The following is a 14,348-nucleotide window of genomic DNA, read 5'->3' as shown; positions in this document are numbered from 1 at the left end:
CATGTCTCCTGCACGTATCGAGTCCGTTCTGGCGATGGTGTCCGGGTTAAAGCTAGGCCAGGCCATCACTGTAAAGCAGTTTCAAAGACTGCTGGGCCTCATGGCAGTGGCATCCAACATTATACCTTATACCTTTGGGCTCTAGGACGGGCACGACCACTGGCGCTGGCTCTTGGACGGTCCTGGCTACTGGCACTGGCTCTTGGACGGTCACGGCTACTGGCGCTGGCTCTGGGGCAGGCGTGGGCTCTGGCTCGCTGACCGTGGCAGGCGTGGGCTCTGGCTCGCAGACTGGAGCAGGCGAGGCCCGGGAGGCGGAAGCCCATCTTCTCTTCCTCCTCCGGGCAGACGAAGTGGACTGTGCAGGCTCATGGGGAATGACAGGCATGGGGGTTGGCTCGCTGGCAGGTGGGGCAGGCATGACAGGAAGCGCCACGGACGACTGGAGAGTCACCACAGTGGGAGGAGAGGTTGGGTCCTCCTCAGCCACACCCACAGTGAATGGCGAGCCGCAGACCAGCAAGGTCTCCTCCACGAATGCCTGGAGAGTCCAACCGCGTGTCGCTGGTGGTAACCGCTCCTTAAGCGAACCGTCCAGATTACCCCTGGAGTCCAGTGAAGTCGCGGACGTGGTCCTCTATAGGTTGGCCTTCTTGCCTCAGGCTGAGCAGCCGGTAGTTAGCCTGCTGGACCGCTGGATCCATTGGTGGTCGATCGTTCTGTAATGATGTGGAAAATAAGGGAAAGGCAGAAGGGTGTGCGGATCCATATGCGGCTTTATTATAATACAAAAACAAACAAACACTGGAGCAAATAAAAAGTCCACGAGGGGAAAAGTAAACTCAGACACTAACTAACATAACGCTGAACATGAGTAGACAGAACATCCACGGAGGGCTGGAGACAGAACATCCACGAAGGGCTGGAAAACCTGGAGTAAACACGAACAGAGAAGATGCATAGGCATAGGCATGAACATGAAACGGCAACGATCGACAACGGAGAGAGGAAATGACAGGGTTTAAATAGACAGACACAGTGATGACAAAATAAGCGACAGGTGCGGACAATAACGCTGTGACAGCGGTGATGAGGAGTGAGGAAGAAGGGAAGTGTAGTCTTCACAGAGACAGTGGAACACAGGCGAACAACAAGGAAGACATGACAGGGAGCGTGATCGGTGAAACAGAAAACACGGACGGACAACAAGGAAGAGTGGCATGGAACGTGACTAGCGAGGGTGAAACCGAAAACACGGGCAGACCACAAGGAAACGTGACATGAACGTGACTAGGGAAACAGAGAACACAGGGCAAACAACAGGGGATCGTAACAGCTTGCATTGTATGGACCTACAGAGCTTATATATATATATTGCTGGATGGCAGAGGCAGGCTAAATCAATTAATGTGCTGAGTAACGCCATTTTCCCCACCGTGTCTGATATTATAATCAGTGCGACACACATTGCAAAAGGCGTGGGCATTGTAGACATGGCTTGGAGATATGATATTAAATTCTTCCGTCCAGCTGTTTTTAAATTTATATGTATATTTTGTTCTTTTCGCCGGAGCACCACCTGAGTCTTCTCCTCCCATCTACCAGTGAAGCTTGATTACTACCTGTGCAAATATTGACAGCACAACTGGGTTGTAGGTTGCCAGGTTGAGGTCACAAATGGGTTGAAATTTGTATGATGTGTCGATTGTGTGAGTAGGATGAGTTTCATTCAAGATCTGGCAACTCGACAACCTTGGAATAATATATTGATGTGATTATTCATATAACGAGGTTTGGGCTGTACAAATTATGGGAGTTTCCTGGGAGAAATAACAAAAAGTGAGGGGGCGGGAGATCGGTGTGAAATATCGGCAAAGTAAACATTTATCGAGTTTTGTGTTCCCTGGGAATTGAACCCATGACCTTGATGTTGTATAATATACAGTCAAAGCATAGGAAAAAGAGAGTTACTATAGAGACTACCACAGAGTAACTCAATTACAGAGATTGTTTTGCACACAAGCTCTCAAAGATCCGTTTGTGTGTGAGCTGTGGTGGGAGATAAAAACAGCTGTCACGTATAACAAGGAAAATACAGTGGCATGCTGGGGAAGGCAAGGATTTTGTGCACTGTTTATTTATGCATCTCACACACAAGCCAGCATGACTATCCTATAATTTCATTATCTGACATGTGTGTGTGTGTGTGTGTGTGTGTGTGTGTGTGTGTGTGTGTGTGTGTGTGTGTGTGTGTGTGTGAGAGCATGTATTTATCACTTTGTGGGGACCAAATGTCCCCATATGGATAGTAAACACGACATTTTTGACCTTGTGGGGACATTTTGTCAGTCCCCATGAGGAAAACAGCTTATAAATCATACTAAATTATGTTTTTTGAAAATGTAGTTTTCTGTGAGGGTTAGGGGATAGAATATATAGTTTGTACAGTATAAAAACCATTATGTCTATGGAAAGTCCCCATAAAACATGGAAACACAACATGTGTGTGCGTGTGTCGTTCATCATCATAGCACCTAATGCATGTGTGGACAGTGTAGTCATAAGTCTTCATCCATGATGAAGCAGAGACGGTGTAGGGACAGAGTACAGACACTGACTTTGAACATCTGACTGGCTCTGTCTGTGTGGTGAGACAGATAGTGTCATCTAGAGAGATAGAGAGAGACTGTTGTGTTTGAGCTGACGCAGGTGCAAATGAAACATGATATCCACATCCAATAACATGGAGCCTGTTCTATTATTGTTGTAGGGGAATCGTTGTATCATCCTATATGAAAAAAGAGGGCACATCATTGGTGAGTGCAACTATTTTTGGTTATCATCTCCATTCCTCCCTGGGCTTTCCACTTTTGGGTTTTATTTAGCTTCCTTACCTTTATTGAATGCTTTGGTGTGCATGTCAGTGCACTCAATGATTATGTCCATAAAACTACCCACAATTTCCCACTAGATACATATCCATTATCTTAAAAGTTGACTCTAATAGAATATCTTTACTGCTAGAAAGTCTTTCTCTTAGCCCTCACCTGAGAAACTCATCTGCAAACTGACACTCTGGAGTCCATCCAAGGGATGAGGAAACCTTGAGTGAGCCAGACAGGTGTGAGGGGATAAAGATCCAGGTCGCGTTAGTATATAGGGCAGATGATGGTGCTCTGAAAGGTGCACTGGCATTCTAGGGTAAGTGCCAAAGTAAACTGAATGATTGGCCTCATTAGTGTAACTTTCATCCCTGGATCGTTTCCAGCATGTCAGTTTGCAGAGACAGAGTGTCAGGTGAAGTTGAGGAGGGAGACTTTGTTACTATTTAATGGGTGGGTCATCTTTCAAATGCCTTGATGTATGGCCAGGCACAACCCATGGAGAAAGTGTGAGTTGGGGAGAGACCAACATGTGGCATAAGGTGAATGTAAAATATTATTTTTGGGCTTTAACCTGCATGTTCATTCTCAGTTATTTGTTATAGGAATTAAAATTTTGCTTTAACTCAGTGGACAATTTAATCGGAGAGAATGTTTACACTAGGTATAAATAGCACCTGCAACATAGCATGGCTATGTGCACTCCAGTAGTCTGGTGTGTTGGGGGTAACAGTTGGGTCTCCGATGTGAATATTGAAGAATAAAAACTCAGGTTTGCATTCAATTGAGAGAGATTTACTGATTGTTCTCTGCAGTTCCCATAAGCGTCACAAGTCAATGGAATCCAGTAGTTCAGAAAGACAGAAGAAAAAGAAGAACACCCCTTTCAAAAACATTTACAAACAATTATAATCATATGCAAATTAAATTAATGGTGTCACAGTACAGCAATTTCTAAGATTCTAATTGGTCACTTACTTAAAAAATCGTAGTACTTTACAGATATGGTCTGTATCCACCTGCGTGCAAACAATAATTTAGCTATAACATTAATCAGGTTCCCATCATTGGTTGTACTGAATTATGTGCAGATGTCACATGTTATAGGGCACCATAAACAATCCAAACACTGAATGATTTAGACATTGCAACAGGTAGGCTTATATCCTTAGGATGGGAGTCTTTCTCCCTAATCTTTGAGGGAATGAGGTAGATATATTGTATAACATGGTTGCAGTACAACATAAATGCATATCCTCCAGGAGCTGGGCTAAATAATTAATCACTGTTAGTTTATTCCTGGTTTGGGCCAGACCCTCAGTCACCCCTCAGACGACATACATGTTATTAATATAACAAGAAGTAATGAGGATTATAAGATATGAGATATAACTTGTAATAGCAAAAGGGAATTGGATATTCAGCCCTTCAGGTGGAAACACACACTGAAGGCAACCTACAGCCCTAGTGCCGCTGCAGTGGCGTGATGAGTAGTGACGCTGTGGATGTAATTTTTCGTGTAGGGTTCGATTCTGCCTTTTGTTCCACTTTTTCAAACCCTGTTTCCTGTTTCCACTTTTAATATTACCTTTAATACTACTAATAATAATAAATAAAAAATGATATCAAGGTTGATTTCCTTGCAGTGATTTGGTCATGGTGACGGAGAAAATTAACCATCGTTTTACTATAGTAATATTGCAGTAACCTTGTTTTTTGGAGGAAGCCATAGTTTTAATGCAATTAACCATTGCGTTACTACAGATATATGGTGTTGATATAGTAACCATGTTTAATTTTGATACCATGGTTACTGTTACCCCTAAACTGTATATTAGTACTTAATTGGGGGTGCCAAAGGCATTTAACACTACTTGCACTTAATGCAAAGAAGATGCCTTTGAGTGCAATTCACACTTACATTCAGTGTAGCATCTATCATACAAATTGTATCTTTCGCTATGTGCACTTTGTCCAAATGGCCTCTGCCAAATTGTATTGCTCAGAGTTTGCTCTTTCATAGGCAAGTGGTCTTTTTTGTGTTTGTTTTGTGCAAAGTCAGCAAAGAGAATGCTAATTATTGCTTCCTGCTTGTGTGTATTTTGTGTTTGATCATTTGCATTTCGCAGAGGTTCAAACTCAGCATCACACACAAACACTGCCGTCTATGCACACATGCAGAAGCACACAAAACGTCACCAAATCAAAGGCCTGAGTGCTTTCAAATAGAAAAAAAAAAACTAAAACCTGCATAAACGAAACAATGTATAATCTCTGCCTCTCGCATAATTGCAAAGTCAGTGCAAAGAGATACTTTTGTGCTGAAAATGTCTCCAGCACATGTTGCAAAGAATAAATCTCAAGAGGAATGTTCTGGTTATGCTGATACCACAATCCAGAGATAACCAATTAAAAAAACACTCATATATACAATTTTACATTGGATTTCAACTTGGCCTGTGAGTTCATCTCTCACACAGACAGAAAGGAAATATTTATGCCATGTTCATTTGTTGCCTTTGACCTTTTTTAACAATTTGTTTAGATTTCTTCTCACGTAGTGTTACAAATAGCGAAGAAGGGCTGGCCAGTAGTTCAATTGTTTGTCGTTTCCGTGATAACCCTGTGCATATTTCATAAATCTGTTCAGGGGCGTTAGTGACGTGAGATAGGTTGTCATTTGCCTGGTTGTTTTTAATTGCCGATTATTTTTTAACTTTGACTAAGGTATATGTGTGTGTGTGAATGTGTGTGTGTGTGTGTGTGTGTGTGTGTGTGTGTGTGTGTGTGTGTGTGTAAATATTATTTATAATGACAAGCCTGTTCTCGCCTCCTCCTTGCCCATCGTAAACCCCCACAGTAAGATTTGTACATTTTATTTTGTTACAGATTAGGCAATTCAATTAGATGGAAATGTGTTATTCGATTGAACTGGATACATCTTAAAAATAGGCTAAAATATTTTTTTGAGTGTATGTTTTTCGTATTGATACAGCATTTGAAGTGAAAAATAGAACAAACCACACACAAGAAAAAAGGAATGGGTGAGGGTCTTCATCTAGCAAAATAAACCATTTCAAAGCAGAACAAATTTTCAGGGCATTTCAACTATTGAAGAGATTTTGCAAATAGCTTCAGTTCATTCTTTAATCAATTGTAATGGGCGTTTAATCTTTAAATATTTACATCAGTGGATAAAGTGTTTACCAAAAACAATCATGTAATATATCCAAAATTCTAGGTTATTACCATTCAAAAACACTCCAACTTTAACTGAAATCACATTCAAAGGATGTAGCGATATATCTTTAGACTGTATCCAACTTTGAAATGAAAGACTATTCTTCCAATGAAATCTCTCACGTAAAAAGCAATTGGATGAATAAATGTTGTTCAAGGTTTTATCTTCTTTGGCCTTAGGAAAGATTGGGTAATCTAAATATTGCTTCCTTATTTATTTTGCCTCTTCATCACTGAAATCTTGAAGAAAATATTTTATTTTCAGTTGACTAGGGTAGTGTTTGGATAACACATTTCTAATAAACTTATTTGTAAACGGTTTTCTATTTAAACTAATACCTTCAATACAGAGTGGTCTCATTTCTGTTATTACAAACTGTTGAATCATTGTTTTCAGGGGTGCTGGGATGGCCTTTATCACTCTATTGTATTCTCTAATTGGGCACTGGAAATAAAATGTATCATAAAAATCTCCATAGTACAACAAATTACCAAAATAATCCATAAAATTTGTTACTGCCCATATTTCTATTTCCCATCCAAGTCCCTCAAAATAAGGATTTTCTATTACTCAGAATAAACCTGTTGTTCCACATTGGTGTATAATGTGCTGTAAAATTATGTTTAAACATTAGGTTCCAGTACAGAAGTGTAACCCGGACACACACACACACACACACATGTTGTGTTTCCATGTTTTATGGGGACTTTCCATAGACATAATGGTTTTTATACTGTACAAACTTTATATTCTATCCCCTAAACCTAACCCTACCCCTAAACCTAACCCTCACAGAAAACTTTCTGCATTTTTACATTTTCAAAAAACATAATTTAGTATGATTTATAAGCTGTTTTCCTCATGGGGACCGACAAAATGTCCCCACAAGGTCAAAACTTTCGGGTTTTACTATCCTTATGGGGACATTTGGTCCCCACAAAGTGATAAATACACGCTCACACATACACACACACACACACACACACACACACACACACACACACACACAAGACGAGACAGTCACAATGTAACGAACAACTGCTTTATTAAATAAGAGCAAGCAAAGGTACAGTGGGGAAAATCCAGAAGGAGAGTCGTCGAGGGAAGCGTAAAGTCGGGGCCGGGGAATCAGGATAAGACAAAGGGGCAAATCTACAGATAGAGTAGTCGTGGAAAGCGTAGGGTCAAAAAGCCGGGTAATCAGAATCAGAAATAACAAGAGGGTAGAAGACGGGAAAACAGTTAACAACTAGGGAGCTGGCAAGCTAAGAGGAACGAATCACAGGGGGGTCAAAACTAGACGAGACTAGCGGGGGCAAAACACGGGAATCTAAATACACAATAACCAACCCCCGTGAAACGGAAGTGCTGGGTATTTATAGGGGAAGGTGCAGGTGTGAACAATGAAGGTGACGAGACGAGTGCAGGTGAAACTAATGTGTGGGGATGGGAAGCGCGTGAGTGCAGGTGGTCATAATGTTCAGGCTGATGCGCGTGAGAAGCGAGCATGAGTCAGAGGGGGGAGATAGTTTACGAGCGAGAGATCGTAATGGCAAAACCGGGCGTGGAAGCCCGAGGGAGGAAACAGAGCGTACGAGCTCAAGGGGGCGGAGCGAGGAAGCGGGAAGCGAGCACGCTCGCGGAGTGCATGTGTGCGTGCTCGTGGACGCGGAGATGGGGTAGAGGAGCGGGGTTCGTGACAAGAAGTACCTGCTGATGGAAATCAGATCAATTTACAGGTAGTTTGTATAAATCATAGTCACACAAAATTGCATTTGGGATGCTAAACCAAAAGGAGTCTTTATGACAAACAAAGGAACTCAGTTTTAGTACACCATTCATCACAGAAAGATATATGATATTCATGCCCCCCTCTTCAATACTCTTAATTATGTCAGCTGATGTAATGGCATTTATCCTTCCAAATAAAGTTGAACTTTATCTTGTTTAATAATTTGATCAAGTTGTCTGAAATTTCTAATGAAAAGGCAGGGTAAATAGCTCTTGATATACTCTCCATCTTAGATAGTAAAACCCTGCCGAAAATTGCTATTGTAGCCAGGAATACAATATTAATTTACATTTATCAATATTTTTAAGAATGTTTTCTTTTTCCCTTATTTCTTTATTTCTGGTGACCGTGATGCCCAAATATTTAACTTCTGTTTTAACCTGTATGTTAACAATTAAGTGAGCTGGTTGATCACGCAAAGCAAGAATTTCACGTTTATTAATGTTCAATCTAACACCTGATGCTTTCGAGAATTAATTGATTGAATTTAACGCTGTGGAAATTTGCCTTTCATCTTTTAGAAATGAAGTCGTATCGTCCTCAAACTGACTTATTATGATGTGTTTTCCCATAATGTTAAAGCCATCAGAGTTATTCATTCTAATCATAATAGACAGTAGTTCAGCGACCATTATAAATTATAAAGGAGAGCTGTTGCAGCCTTGTCATACGCCCCTCTTGACTGTGAATCGTGAGCATGTGCCGTGCTCCAGAGATACACAGCCGTTAATATCATTGTAAAGTAGACTAATTAAATTTGTGCATTTCTGTCCAAAACCAAAATGATTTAATGTTTCTAATATAAAAGGATGTTTTACCGAAACAAAATCTTTGTAGAAATCTAAAATTACAATGAAACCCTGCTCTACAAATGTATGATTGTAATCGATTAATTCTAGTACCAATCGTATGTTATTATGGATCTTCCAGCAAGGAAGCCAGATTGAGTTTCATTTATTATCATTTTTTCATTTGAGCTGCAATAATTCTGGACAATATTTTATAATCAGTGTTAAGAAGTGAAATAGGCCTTAAATTATCAAACAATCTTTTATCTTTGCCATGTTTAGGAATAAGTATTATTAGGCCTTGCTTCATGCCTGTCATTAATTCGTTCTTTGCTATGCATTCCTGAATTGCCTTAAATAATAACTGTCTGATATATTTCTAAAAGAATCTATACATTTCGGCTTTGAGCCTGTCGGTATCAGGGGATTTATTCAATGACAATTCTATTTTTAAATCTGACTCACAAAATTCTTTAATCTAATCATCAATCTTGGGTATGAAGTGCTTAAAATTATTGAGGAGTTGGGAATATGCAGAAGAGCAGAGATTATTATAGAATGTGAAAACTTCCTTTTCAATAGTTTTATTATCTTTACACTCATTTATCAGTCAACTTGCTATTGTCTTGTTTTCATGTCTTCTCTTCTGTAAATGGCTGAAATACAAGGTGTTCCTTTTACCTTCCTCTATCCACTTTGCTCGCGATCTCACAAACGCCTCTTGCTTTTGCGATACCTATCGTCTAGTTTGGCTTGCAATATCAATAGTTTACAAGTCTTTATCTTCAGTTTAATTCTGCCTTATCACAGTATTTATTTCCTTGAACAGATTACATTCTTCTCTACTTTATTTCATGGCAATCTCCTTGCTAAACTTTATGGAACATTGTCTAATTCAATATTTTACAAATTCACTTTTATTGCAAAATCTGGTCTATTATTTAAGTTTCCATTTTTATTTCATTGATCGTTGTACAATATTCTTTATTTTAAACAGTCCAGTAGCCAGTAGCCTTTATTTTTTCTTATTCTATCAACTGGATTTAATTTAATTTGTACAATACAATGATCTGTTAACTGGGATTTGGAAATCAAGATGTCTGAGGCAAATAGCGAGTAATCAACAAGCCAGTCAATCCTGGATTTACATGTGTCCTGTAGACAAAAGGTGAAATAGCAATCTGAGGAAATATTGTTCCCCGAGTTTGTGTAAATCCACGTGAAATATTGATTCATACACTTGACAAACATATAAATATATTGTTAAATCAGGGAAAGAATGTAACCGGTAGGATGGTTTAGTGCAGTGTGACATATAGCTTATGGCTCCTACACACTACACGGCTTTCAAAGAAGTCGGATCATGGTACCATTCTTATTAGTACACAACTGTCTCTCTTGTCATGGAAGTCGTAGCATTTTCAAATTACATGATGAATCGGCGACAGGGGTGAACACATTACAAAACGTTTCACTATTGACGAATCCCCGACGACTCTGCCTGGACTCCAAATTACGTTTCACAACAGAGTACACGCGAGAAGTGATACGAGAAATGAAAACATGATCATATGTTATGTATTTCAGAATATGATGTGTATGTTTTTAATCATATATTTTATTGGTTTCAATATGAAAAAGTACTTCCTACTGAAAAATCTACCTATTTGCTTATCTGACTGTACAAGAGAATTGGCAATTTCTCTCCAAATCTTCTCTTTCTTTACCTGGTTGTGCTACAGTGGAGATGAAACCTCAAATAGGCACTGATGCTCCTGCCAATGTTCCACTAATTTTTCCTCCATTTCCTCAGTCCAATGAGACTTTCTTGATACCGCAGCCATGTTAGTTGATGTTCTGTTGCAGGTAGGCCTACATCAGGACTCTTCCCACTGAAACTTCCCATGCCCCGTTTCTTGCTCTCTCACTGGCTGTAGGTCAATGCTGCCATTGCATTCAGTCAAAACATATTTCACATTGCACGATTTGGAATCGCAGATGGGTCCAGATATTTAACATTCTAGATATCTCACAGACAATGCGTCTGCAATTCCCTCAGATCGCATCTTTGATTTTTCTCCGATTTGTATTTAAGATCAGAAGCAGAGAGAGTTTAAATACTGATGGTATAAGTTCAAAAGTTTGATTACAGGTGTCAGACACCAAATAATTGTCCATTCACACGCAGTATTTTCAATTACATTTGCTCTCATGGTAGAGACTTGTTTTTACATAGTTGCATGATGTTTTTTCAGCAAATTAGCTCAACCTTTCAACAATGTCAAATGTGACATAAAAAGCACCTTGAGCTGACCGTTTAATTGCACAGATACTTACCCGCAATGCTCGTATTCGACCGGCAACACCATATCTGCAGAGATGGGGACGGTTCCAGGCACAGAACCGTACGCTATTATGTTTACCGAATGAGTATTAGTTTTCAAGTTATGCACTTGTATCATATCTAGCATTCCCATCTCAATCAGTAAGCCATTTATTCAGTATGTGTATGATTAATAAAACATAGGCTAAATGTTTAATATATGATAGTTATTTTACAAAGATAATTGTGTTAAACATATTTTCAAATTACCTTGTGTTGAATTGTATCTATGTGTTAGGATAGGATGTTGAATGATAGGACGCGAAAGGATGTTGAATGTTTGAAGCGGTACGCCACTGTAAAAAGTTTGGGAACCTAATGTGTACGTCCCTCAGTGGGAACCGATTCCTCGCTGTTTGTTTGTAAGTAGTATGTGATAGTAGTATTATTTCGTGGAATAACCAGTGGTTGTTTCAGTGTTTATTATGTATTATAATATAACAGATTAACTATATAATCAAATACAGTTTGTTCATCCAGTCATCGAACCGCTTTCTCGACGTAGCACACAAAATACTTTCAACAGAAGGGTCTTCAAATTTAGCCAAACAAAGCGTAACGCGGAAGTACACTGGCGAGGAGACCAGAGGCCGTTCTCTGTGAATGGATGTCTATGGAGGAGACGCTTCGGTGTGTTAAATAAACTGCTTTTGCGAGGGAACAGCTAATCTTAAACTTAATTAATTGACGGCTTGTTCGCTAATATTTGTATTCACTGAACAATTATTTTGGAGTGAACGATGTGTGGAGTTTACTACGATATTATATACGGTTTAATAAGAGACATCCAGGACAACTTTGCGACAGGAAGGTGTCAGTTTACGGCTCTCCCCATTCATTTGTATTGCATCCGCAAACTGTCGAAAACACCTGAGTCTCTGGAAGCATATCAAATCAGTGACGTCACGTACTCAACGAAAGAGACTGAAGCACGCTACCCACAATGCAATGCGATGTACTTTATTTGACAAAGTATTTTATATTTTACTCATCGCTTTTGGCAGAAATAATGATTGTTAAATACATGACATACACTGATTGGAGTTATTGCTAATGCTTTACAGAGTCTAAAGTATGTGAAAATTATTACTATTGGTTTCACCGTTGTTAGGAAGTGTGTTGTCGATGGTCTAGTACCTGTCGGTTCACCTCTGTTGAATCAGTACACTCATGTTTCTGCTCAGATCGCGTAAATCTTTCGCCTTTTACTAAAGATTTCCGTGGGGAGGAACACTATGAGTATAAATTAATTTTTTGATGCCTTGCTTCTGGCGGGGCTGCCCTTCACTGTGAAAAATAGAAGAAAAGTTAATTAGAACTAAATATAAATATATCTCTACAGATTTAAAGTGTGCATGATTACTTCTTATTATAAATTGTAACATTGTGTGATTAGATAATGTGTAATACTATAGTATAAACAATGCGAGAAGACAAAATATACTATTCAGTGCTTTGGTCAGTGACACCAGCGGTCGCGGCTGGCAAGGAGAGGGAATGCTGTGAAAAGTGCACGAGCCACTAAAGCAGTGTGTCCCAACCTTTTTTCTGCCATGCCACACTTTTTAAAGAATAAAAACATATGCATTAAAAGAACAACGCAGATCTATAGATTTTCTTCAGTTTAAGCATTGTTTTTTAATTCAAAAAGAAAACAATTGGCCTAATAGTCTATTAATAGTGAGTTTCAATAACATGTCACATCTACTGACTTCAGTAGAATGTTTAAGAATTATAAACACAAAGCAGATGTACTGTATCATTTTCCTACAGTATTTAAGTCGAGGCATATGGAAGTTTTTTCCTAACATAATTAAAATTAAAATTAAAATGCTTAAAAAAATCAAATAATAAATCAAAGTCTCAAAACAACTGCTCAAATGATGAATCAAATGGTCAAATTAGTAAATAATAAATCAAACTCTCAAAATGGCTGCACAAATGATAAATCAAATGCAATTTTATTTCCTCATTCGTGGAAGCATGAACTGTATCAAAAAATCAAGTTAAAACTCATTTGTATTTGATTTTTAATTTTCATTATCAAACCAGTATAAACCTGTCATAATTAAATCTATAAGTCAATGCTCAAATCATAAATCAAATGGACAAAATTTAAATCAAATGCTCAAACCAACATCGAAAATGGCAAATCAAATGCTCAAACGGAAGCTGGAAACGGCAAATGCTAAATCAAATGCAAATGAGGAATGTCAAACAAGTTGCGTGGTGACGCGTTTGTCAACACACTGGCGCGCTGATATGAAGTTGCTGTCTGTGCACATCTTTTCGAGAAGTGATTTTAGCCCAGGAAAGATTGAACTTTTTAACTCATTTTGTCCACTTATGCTACATATTCAGTTTGACACAAAATGTGAATGTAGAGGTAACGTTATGCATTTTCACTGTTTTTATTTTATGTAACCATCTTTTGTCATACGATGTCCTGTCGTTTCGTTGTAATCTTTAATAAATATACCGTTCTGATTTCACACATTTGATCCATGGTATTCTTGGAAACACAACATCATAAAAACCATGGACATCTACAGCAGGATACAACGTTAAAATAGCCTAAATATAAAGTTATGAAACTTCGCCCTCAGCCAAAATGATTTGCCAAGGAACAAATTATAGATTAATGAGACCAAAGATTGCCTGTTAGATATACACAAGACGAATTATATCTCATGTTTAACCACTAGACATCAGAGCCAGCGGCAAACGTCAGAAGCACTAGCCGAGGTAAGGCTGTTCCAGGTGGGGTACATGAGCGCCTGGATCTCTCACTCCGAAAACGTCAGATCAAAATTTTAAATAGGCTCTATCTTTATGAATAAACAATAGATTTGAGCTTTAGACAACTACATTGTCGACTGAAAAACTATTAAAACTACATTTCGTGACACAATAACAGTAGTATTTTGAAATGTCTAATTATTTACTAATTATATAATGGCCAAATACAACCAGAAACAAATGTTCACTCTTGCTTGTGAAAGGTAATTCCTCGAGATCTGTTTTCAATTGTGTGGCGATTTGTACAGCCCCAAGCAGCACACGAAACACATTTTTCTCAATTCCCGCTATGAAAGTTATGGGAAAGTTGCCCTCCGCAATGTGGCACCTTTGACTACGCTCAGCGAGCAATGACATCTATGTATTTATTATGTCTATGATAAAACAGCCAGACAATACTTTTTCCACATTTTTACTGTGGAAGAAATGGCAAAAACATGAAGTGCTGCATGCATATATGTGA

At 38.8% G+C, this 14,348-nt stretch overlaps 1 non-coding gene across 1 annotated transcript; it reads left to right on the top strand.

Annotated features, from left to right (window-relative positions):
- Positions 1-12,250: 12,250 nt before the first annotated feature.
- Positions 12,251-12,365, top strand: LOC127624486 (U5 spliceosomal RNA). Its single transcript, XR_007968189.1, has one exon. It is a non-coding gene; the product is annotated as a U5 spliceosomal RNA (small nuclear RNA).
- The last annotated feature ends 1,983 nt before the right edge of the window (positions 12,366-14,348 follow it).

The sequence above is a fragment of the Xyrauchen texanus genome, chromosome 30 (assembly GCF_025860055.1).
Source record: "Xyrauchen texanus isolate HMW12.3.18 chromosome 30, RBS_HiC_50CHRs, whole genome shotgun sequence".
Classification (NCBI taxonomy): domain Eukaryota; kingdom Metazoa; phylum Chordata; class Actinopteri; order Cypriniformes; family Catostomidae; genus Xyrauchen; species Xyrauchen texanus.
This window is presented reverse-complemented; position numbering and strand designations above follow the sequence as displayed.